Source organism: Phragmites australis, chromosome 14, assembly GCF_958298935.1.
Source record: "Phragmites australis chromosome 14, lpPhrAust1.1, whole genome shotgun sequence".
Taxonomy (NCBI): Eukaryota; Viridiplantae; Streptophyta; class Magnoliopsida; order Poales; family Poaceae; genus Phragmites; species Phragmites australis.
In genome coordinates, this window is record NC_084934.1 from 24599041 (window position 1) to 24607907 (window position 8867).

The window sequence follows — 8867 nt, forward strand, 5'->3', positions numbered from 1 at the left end:
TCAGGCCGTGCCGTAGCCGGGCCATGCCGAGCCAGTCTGACTAGCCCATTTGGTCATCTCAACAAGAGCTAATGCTTTAATAAGAATGAAACCGATAAGCCAGAAGAGCAAACCCAAGATAAGCAAGGTAAGAAACTCGGTTACGCTTGGTCCACTCTTCATTTAGTACCCTCTCCCCCCGCAGGGGTTATTCTGTGCTTAGAAGAAGAACTAGGAAAAGGAAAGGAAAACCGTGACAAACAAAGTCAAGTATCGACTCGACATTTTAGAAGGAGCTCTGAACCTAGGTGCCTATGACTTTGTTTTCCAGCAAATCCTTAGGTAAAAGGTAGACTCAATGAGCAGCTCATGAATACAACCTTGACGATTCAATACTTATTTTATAGTCAGCTGTCCAAAGAACTCTAATTAAAGATTGAAACTCGCTAGGACATTTCTGTGGCAGGTAAAGGTAAATTATTTCTATATTTTATATATAAATGAGTGTTAAAGGAGTCATTCAGAAGCGAGTGAAGCAGCGTAGAAAAAAGCTTTTTTCTTTTATTCAGGAATGACACCGGACCATAATGAAATGTGGGAATATCGGGATTGGCAGATTTGTTATATTGAAATAAGCCACAGTGCTGGTTTTGCGGTTAGATTTATTCATCGTCTTGTTCGATCTTCGATCTGGTTTTGCAATAGGGATACGCATATTTAGTAGAGCATGGGTGTGATCTTAACACGGCCACTGATCTAGTTGTAGACGGTGCTTCGAACTTTGTTCGGCGATTTTGTTGGCACTAGGGTTTAATGGAACATATGTCCATCAAAAAAAAAAGGGAAAAATGGCTTGTTGAAAGAGATTCATGAACCAATGCTTGGCTGTCTTCCTCTTTGAATGCGACTATTACAGCATAAAGGCATGTTGTTTCTCATCAAATACAGTCCTACCCTCGGTTTTTTGCTCGATCATTTGTGTTGATGATCGATCCCTTCTAATGCTCGCTCAAGTCCTTCCCCGGGCAACATCTCCATGCCCCGCACCTCCATGACGCATCCGGGACGACACAAGCCGGTCATGACTTCGGCGGCGCGAGGAAAGGCAGTTACCAACACGCGTGCCTCCACGCGCACGCCGCAAAAACAGTGACGACCACAGCGAGGTCAGACGTTCTAGTAGCAGGTACCTAACGCGTTTTACCACTGCTGGAGGCGGACTTGGCTTCCGAAGCTTCTATTCCCGCACGACCGGCCTCATGTGCAATAGGTGTTTATACGAGGTGTTTACAGGAAAAAACTATTTACGTTTAGTTGGAAGGTAAAATGTTTATTTAAGTACAGCATTTTATATCAGTGCTAATAAAATAGTTAATTATATTTAAACATCTTTTTTCTTTATTTGTATTGAAAATTATAATTTTACGTAGATGTTTAACCCTCTCTTTTTTAAGCACATACCTATAAACACCTAACATATTCATGCGCTGGTAAGCCATCGATCCTCCGCGCAGCATTGCGAGCCGCGCTATTTTGTACCGTCCTGTCACGCGTGCTATCACTTCTTGGTTGTTACTAGCAAGCCGCGATCAGATTGAACTCTCGGTTTTCTACATCTCCACCGGAAGATCCGTCCGGAACTACCGCTGCGGCGCTGAACTGGTGGGTGCTCGGCGAGAGAAAAGAAGGCGAAATACCTGGCCGCCCAACGGGCAAATTTTCTCAGGGAACGGAGGTCGTCGTCGTCGGCGTGGCTCATGACGGCGCGGCGGACGGGACAAAGAAGAAGGGAGCAGAACACCCGGTGGCATGGCCACAATACGGAGTATTTTACGCTGACAGCTAATGCGTGGGGGCCACTCGCAACTGTCACACGCCAGCTGCTCCCACCAGGCTGGTCTTCCCATGCACCCCCTGACCGTTCGCCCGTGATCCTCTGAGTCCCTCCCTCCGTGTAACCCCGGGTGCAGCGCGTGGTTTCTAGACGTGTGCTATTTATTACAAAGTAGTAGTACTAGCGATCACAAATTCGTGTAAACGCCGTACATATTTTTTTCCCCGAACGGACGACGCCGTATATTGAAATACTCCTAGAAACAAAATGACGTGATCGAATAATCTGGGCTTGGTTTTGAAGCATGAAAAGATTTCGAAACAATTTGATCTTCGAACTCGATCCAGAGTCTAAAGAATATGCGCACAAGACGAAGCTTCGTGCGGCTCGAGTGGACGTGGACGTGGACGCGCAACGCGCGGCGGCGGCGACGCGCTCAAACCTGGCGTGGGGTGGTCAGAGAGGATCCCAACGGCCCGCAAGGTAATGCCAGCCTGACGCACCGCACCAAACCCGGAACCCAACAAATGGCCAGCCGTGCGTCGTGCTCCCCCCTCCCCTCACCCCACCGCCTACCTGGCCGCGCCCTCCTCCTCCTCCTCCTCCCTGCCTATATAATCCTCTCCCCTCCACGCCGCCTCCCCATCGAGCCAGCCGCCTCTCCTCGCCTGTGTGCATCTCTCTAGACCACTCTCCTAGAGAGATCTCACGCAGCCAAATAAAACAAGCCAAGCCCCGCCGCCGTCGGTTCGATCCAACGCCCCCAAGCCTCGCGGATGGCCGGTCTCAGGATGAAGGTCGTCGCCGTCGCCGCCATGGCCGCCGCGCTCGTCGCGTCCGCCGCGGCCGCCGTCGAGGCCCCGGCGCCGGCGCCCGTCTCCGACGCCGCGGCCGCGGTGCCCCTCGCCGCGGCATCGCTCGCCGCCGCGGCGCTCGGGTACCTCTTCTGCTAGATCTGCCCGCGCGGGGCGCGTGGCCGCCTCCCCTGCCCTGCCCGGGCCCGCTGATTTCGTTCTGGCGTGAGTTCGTTCGAGTCCTGTCAGGTGCGCGCGCGCGTGTGTATGTACGGGTCGCGGTGGTGGAGCTGACTGCGTGGTCGACACGCCATTCTCTGTGGCGGCGATCATGTACTTACTCCTTGTCTGGTTATCAATGAGATGATTTATTTGATTCTTTCCAGTTAAGCAACAAGCGCATACGGTTTATTTATACAGTATATTATGTTGCTGCGATCTGTGGTAAAACTCTGTAATCTTATCTGTGATCAACGAACCGAACAGCAAATCATGGAAAGGAAAACTACCGGAAGAACCTATTTTTACGCAAATTTGATTATATGTATCAAAGTGAACAACCTTCCATAATTTGTCCGAAGTTAACTCTTTTTTATTATATGTCTTGGTTATATGTCTGATAAAATTTCGTATTAGATAAAAATATGAAAGACATATTATCAAACATTGTATAATCAATCTTACCATTTTTTAACGGTATCTCTAGCGACAAAAGCTGTAGTGTGCTTAAAGGTTCGATTGGTGGAGGGATCCAAAGGTTGGAATCATTGAAGCATGCTGCCAATTGCCAGTGCCAGCCACAAGCCATGTGCTGCTTGGTAGGTTAGGCACTGCCGCATTGGTTCACATGTGAGTTTGTCTTGGAAGCGCAGCCCTACCAACTGTATCGTGCCATATTGCCATGGCGGAGCATTCCCTAGAGAGCTCGGAAGACCGTGCCTCACAGTGAAAACAAGTTAGAACTGCGCTCACAAGGCAAATTTTTTACACGTCGCATATTTTGTGCCTACAGCTGCTTAATCGTAGCTTACTTCTCTGATCATAAACACATCTTGTTTTAAAAAATGTTTAGGTAAACTTTTAAAACTTTGACTAAAAATAGTTTTCAAATATTTAATTTGGAAGTCTTAAAATTATATGTGTAAATTTATCTTAAAAATACTTTCATAGTATCCTAGATACAATGGAAATTATAAATACATTTTAATAAAAAAAATAATGGTTAAAACTATATATTGGAGATGGTATCTTGTTCAAAACATCATGTAGTTATGACTTTTTGATTGGAGTACTTCTTTGCTGCGGCAAGTACTTGTGTAGTTGTCTATGGCTTTTATGGGAATTGCAATGTGCGGTTTGGTTTTTGAGAGCCTAAGTGCGTATAAACATGCTTAAATTAGTTCCGTCTCTTCTTTAGGCCAGCATAAACTATTGTAGAGCTGCAAATGCACGTAGACAAAAGAAAGGTGGGATGTCTTAAGGAAGAGTTCTACGGCCGAAGAGAACTGGCAAAACTGATTCTCCACATTTTGGGGCCCAAAACCAAAGAGACTCCCCATACTACCTAAACTATGGATGGGTCAGGCCGAGCTAGCCATGGGCAACTGCCCTCAGGCCTAACCCGTTTAGCTTTGAGGACATATGTTTGGGCCGCGGCCTCAGTTTGTGCAAAGTGGCCCAGGTCAGGGTGTGTTTGTTTGCCGTAATCAACGGGTATTCTGTCTCTCTGTGCGTATATTTCTGTGTTCAAGATCGTTTGGTTGTTTATATGAATTTTTTTTCTATACCCGCGCCGGACGCCAGTTCTGGCGCCGCGTATCCGTGCCAGCGCTCGACGCGGATGCCGACGCCATCGGTGCCGTCGTCGTGGCCACGGCCGCCGAGGACCGGTCCAGGAACAGCTCGGACGGGCACCGGACATGCGGGATGGACTGCTGGACGTTGGTGGCGTAGCGCATGAGCCCGCGCTCAGTGACGCACGCGCCGCCGCGCTCGTCCAGAAGGACGTTGGACGGCTTCACGTTCGCGTGCACCAGCGCCGGCGGCGCCGGGAACGTGTGGATGTAGTTCAGGCCCTGCGCCGCGCCGAACAGGATGCTCTTCCTCGCCGCCCAGTCCAAGCTCCTCGTGTCTCGACCTGCAATGACCAATCTAGAAAACCTCTCGCATCAACACCAAAATGGCCATGCATTGTGCGCCAATGCTATGCGATCAACGACGGGTTTCTCATTCCAGCGCGACGCACTATTGCCTTGGAGAAGGGACTGGAGGCTCCCGTTGGGGAGGAAGTCGTAAACGAGCAGCCGCTCCGCGTTGGAGTTACAGTATCCCCTGAGGCTGACGACGTGCCGGTGCCGGAGCCGGCCGACGAGTCGCATGTGGCGGTCGAAGGCTTTGCTCCGGTCGGCGGGGAACTGCAGCGCGCTCAGGCGCTTCACGGCCACCATGTTGGAAATAATCTTATTTTGGTGTGATTAGGTAAGTTAAAGTCGTATTAATATAAGTAAGTCAGATTCATGCACGTAGAACGCTAGGATAGTTTTAGTTGGTCAGTTACCGCATACGTACTCGTATAGAAGGTCTACAAGTCCGTGAAATATACGGCGGTCGATCAAGTCCAAGTCGTATGCTTACATGTGTGCTGGTCGTAGAGTTCGAGTCGAAGTCTGTATGCTTGTATAGCAAAGTACACGTGCAACTGCACGGAGTCCAGATACAAGTCGGTTAGCTTGTATGTCTTGCGGGTTGAGTACTCAGGGCCTATATAAGCAAGGGCATATAATAGGAGTTTAGATGCATCAGAGAGAAAAGCTCAAAGTACTTGGTTAGGTACTCAGAGAGCTCGGATCTCCTCGGGGCATCGAATCGTGGAAAGCTCAAAATACTTGGTTAGGTACTCGGAGAGCTCGGATCTATAATCAGGTCGAGGAAAGCTCGATGTACTCGATTAAGTACTAAGCGAGCTCGGATCTCGAATCTAAACTTCGGAAGATATAGAAGAAAAGAAAAGGCTAAGCTGTTGCGGCCTTGGAAATTTGTGTGTTATTGTTCTCTCGTCATGTTCCAGCGAATCATCGAGTTCCGGTTGACGGATTGTCCATCTTGCTTCTCGCCGGGTTGTTCGTGTGGTCGTGGCGCTCACTTGGTCGGACAGGGTGGTCGTACACGTTCTGGTCACTCGTCTGGTCGTGCGTCTGCTCGCTCGCGTGAGCTGGTCGCGTAAGCTGGTCTCGTGATCTGCTCATGGAAGCTGGTCATGGTCGTGTGGTCCTGTTGGTCGGGGAAACCCAACAATTGGTATCAGAGCCTTGACGAACTACTCGACAAGCTAGGAGATCTGTTGTGTGCGGTCGACGGATAGCAGAGGTAACGAATCAACATTAGCGATGATGTCTAGATCAGGAGCACCGGCGAAAGAGAGTTCACTGGTATTGCTACACTATCCAATGCTCACAAGGAGCAACTACACAACATGGGCGATCAAGATGAAGGTGTTCATGCGTGCACAAGGTGTTTGGGACGCTGTCGAGCACGATGACCCGAAGGAAAAGGTGGACATGAAAAAGGATCAGATAGCGCTTACCGCCATCTATCAAGGCATCCAAAGGAGACGCGGTGGGCAGTATCCAAGAAGGAAACTTCCAAGGAGGCATGGGAGTGCATCAAGATGATATACCAATGTGCCAAACGTGTCAAGGATGCTCGTGTTCAAACCCTCAGAGAAGAGCTGGATGCCTTGTAGATGAAGAGCACGGAGTCGGTCGATGACTTCGCAATGAAGGTGAATTCCATCGTCAGCACGATTCATGGGCTCGGCGACAAGATGGAGGACTCGTATGTGGTAAAGAAGATCCTCAGAGCCACACCGAACAAGTTCTTGCAGATTGTCACTTCAATTGAGCAATTCGGTGACCTCGAGACCATGACAGTCGAGGAGGTATTCGGCAGGCTCCGGACTTACGAAGAAAGGTTGCGTGGCAATGACGACGACATCGACATCAATGCTAAGCATTTGTTGCTCACCCGAGAGCAATGGAGAGCTAAGGAGCATAAGAATGGTGGTGAGGGCTCCTCCAACAGCAGCGGACAAGGCAACAAGAATCGAAAATTCGACAAGGCTAAAGTGAGGTGCTACAAGTGCAAAGATTATGGGCACTACCAGTGGGAATGCGAGGAGTCGAAGAAACAGGAGAAGGCGTTGTTCATGGCTGCAGAGCAGGATGACCACCCGGCGCTGCTCTAATGTGAAGAAAACAAGATTAAGGGGGTGTTTGTTGGAAATAATCTTATTTTGGTGTGATTAGGTAAGTTAAAGTCGTATTAGTATAGGGCAAGTCAGATGCATGCACGTAGAAAATTAAGATAATTTTGGTTGGCCAGTTGTCGTATACGTACTCGTATAGAAGGTCTATGAGTCCACGGAATACACGGCGGCCGATCAAGTCCGAGTCGTATGCTTGCATGTGTCCAGATCGTAGAGTTCGAGTCAGAATCTGTATGCTTGTATGGCAAAGTACACGTGCAGGTGCACGGAGTCCAGATACAAGTCAGTTAGCTTGTATGTCTAGCGGGTTGAGTACTCAGGGCCTATATAAGTAAGGGCATGTAATAGGAGTTTAGATGCATCAGGGAGAAAAGCTCACAGTACTTGGTTAGGTACTCGGAGAGCTCGGATCTCCTCGGGGCGTCGAATCGTGGAAAGCTCAAAATACTTGGTTAGGTACTCGGAGAGCTTGGATCTACGATCAAGGCGAGGAAAGCTCAAAGTACTCGGTTAAGTATTAAGCGAGCTTGGATCTCAAATCTAGACTTCGAAATATATAGAAGAAAAGAAAAGGCTAAGTTGTGGCGGCCTTGAAATTTGTGTGTTATTGTTCTCTCGTCATGTTCCAGCGAATCATCGAGTTCCGGTTGACGGATCATCCATCTTGCTTCTCGCCGGGTTGTTCGTGTGGTCGTTGCGCTCACTTGATCGGGACAGGGTGGTTGTGCATGTGCTAGTTGCTCGCCTGGTCATGCGTCTACTCGCTCGCGTGCACTGGTCACGTAAGCTGGTCTCGTGATCTGCTCGTGGGAGCTGGTCGTGGTCGTGTGGTCCTGTTGGTCAGGGAAACCCAACACACCACGATGCCGTCCTCGAGGACCATCTTGTACGTGCTCCCGGACACGACCATGCCAAGCACCTCGGCCGAGGCCTTGAGGAGGCTCTCTAGCCCCAGCTCCTCGCCGCCCTTGAAGCAGACCAGCCCGCTGCTCTTCTGGCACTTCTCATCCCCGTTGGCCCTCTTGTCTTCCACCTGGAAGCAGAGCGCCGCATCGGAAGCATCCTTTGCGGACCACAGCCTTCTCCTCATGTAGACGAGCATGACCACGGAGATGGCTAATGAGACAGTGATGAACACCGTGTTGCCAATGCCGGTGGCCATGAGCGCTGTCAGGCTAAGCTTACTGAAGCATCCGTTGCTAGAAGAGACACTAGGAGATTGAGCAGCAATGCTAGTGGTAACATTAGAATCACTAACTCCTAGTGCATTGTAAGCATGAACGCATCTCGGAAGAGGATGGCCACAGAGAGCAAGGTTTCCGGGGAACGATGAGCTCGGTAACCCCGGCGAGCTTGTTCCCCGACACGTTGAAGCTCCTGAGCATCGGAACGCGCAGCGCCTCCAAGCCTCCATGGAAGCCGTTGTGCTCTGCCCTCAGCATGAGCAGGGCACCCAGTGAGACGCTGAGGCTTCCATTGAGGTTGTTGTGGGAGACCAGCAGGTGTCTCAGCCATGGGCTTGTCGAGTTGTCCAGGGGAGGAAGAGGGCCAGACAGGGAGTTGTTCCTGACGGCGAGCACCCTGATCTGGCTGAGCCGGAGGAGCGGAGCCATGGCTGATCTGGCCGACCAGCGAGGCTTTGTCCAAGAAGACCCCCACCACCCTGCTCATGTAGCACCTGATCCCGGTCCATGAGCCGGCGCACGAGTTGGGGCCGACCCAGGTCTCCAGGGCGGTGGCGTTTGTGTTGTAGGCCTTGAAAGAGAGCAGGGAGGGGAGGTCCCGGTGGCCACCATTGGCAACCTCTCCGTGCGCAAGGCATATCCATAGGTAGACGAATATGGCGAGGAGCAGGAACGAGCAGTGGTGGAAACGCGGCATTTTGGCTTTGTTCCCTGCTTTCGCCCGTGTTCGTCTGAGAAATCGACAAGCTTTATAGCACGGGGGCAACAAAAATGTTACGCGGAGAAGTAGAAAATTTTGAAAGGCACACGAG

General features: G+C 50.4%; 1 pseudogene; it reads right to left on the reverse strand.

Moving 5' to 3' along the window:
* Window positions 1-8867, reverse strand: LOC133890349 (probable leucine-rich repeat receptor-like protein kinase At1g68400; annotated as a pseudogene).